The following is a 988-nucleotide window of genomic DNA, read 5'->3' as shown; positions in this document are numbered from 1 at the left end:
CACAGCCTACAATAAGAACAGCCTAGTCAAATGGGGGAAATCCCATTGTAGTGTTGTGTCCAAACGAAAATATTTTCTCTCGCAAGATGGAGCCACACAACGGACCATAACAACACACACTGATTAAGTTATCCTAGCTACATGCTATCATATATTCGTAAAACAAAACAGTAATTCAAACTTAGGATATAGCAAATTATTGATTTTTTTTAAATTAAGATTTTGCCCGGATTTCTGCAGATCTATCTAAAACAATAGACATATTATCAATAATTATCTAAACGGTTAAATGCAATAATAATTAATAGGGTAGATGTACTGTACCTTTTTCTGGTCACATTAAGACAATTTTCAATTTAAAAAAATATTTTTATATTCTTAAAATTTTTTAAAGCAATGAAACATAGTAAAAATAATGCAAAAACATGTTCTCTTTTACCTTATTACATTTATTTTTATTAATTTTAACATTTTATAAACAAAATTAAAATTTTTTTAAATATTACAAAAATCACCAGTTTTAATCATGCCTGTACCAATTGTGGCTAATGCAAGTAAAACTATTAAAACTATTTTTTGAGAATATTTTTTGATATAATTGACATAAAGAATAATATATAGTCAATAACCTCTGAATATTATTCTAGCTTTTAAACTAGTGAAATGACCAAGAAAAAATATTTTGTAGTTTTATATTCATCAAGTCTATTTTATATTATCGATATTATTTTATCCATAGCAGACTTAACTTATAGAAAAAATATTACTGCCACAGCAAATTGTTGTATAGCTTACTTATAAAACTATTTATTTTTATTTGACTGGAAAAAAGTACAATCCTAATATAAGTATAATGCCCTAATAATGCATATGGAAAGAATCCACATGGTGGCCAAAACTAGTACATCATTTTTGGCCACCCCTTTGGCCATAACTGGTGCATCATGAAATATTTTGATCCACTTGTAGCCATGACTGTTTTTAAATA

The sequence above is a fragment of the Centruroides sculpturatus genome, unplaced genomic scaffold (genome assembly GCF_000671375.1).
Source record: "Centruroides sculpturatus isolate CEXI.00-Female unplaced genomic scaffold, Cexi_2.0 scaffold77, whole genome shotgun sequence".
Classification (NCBI taxonomy): domain Eukaryota; kingdom Metazoa; phylum Arthropoda; class Arachnida; order Scorpiones; family Buthidae; genus Centruroides; species Centruroides sculpturatus.
Note: the sequence above shows the minus strand (reverse complement) of the source record.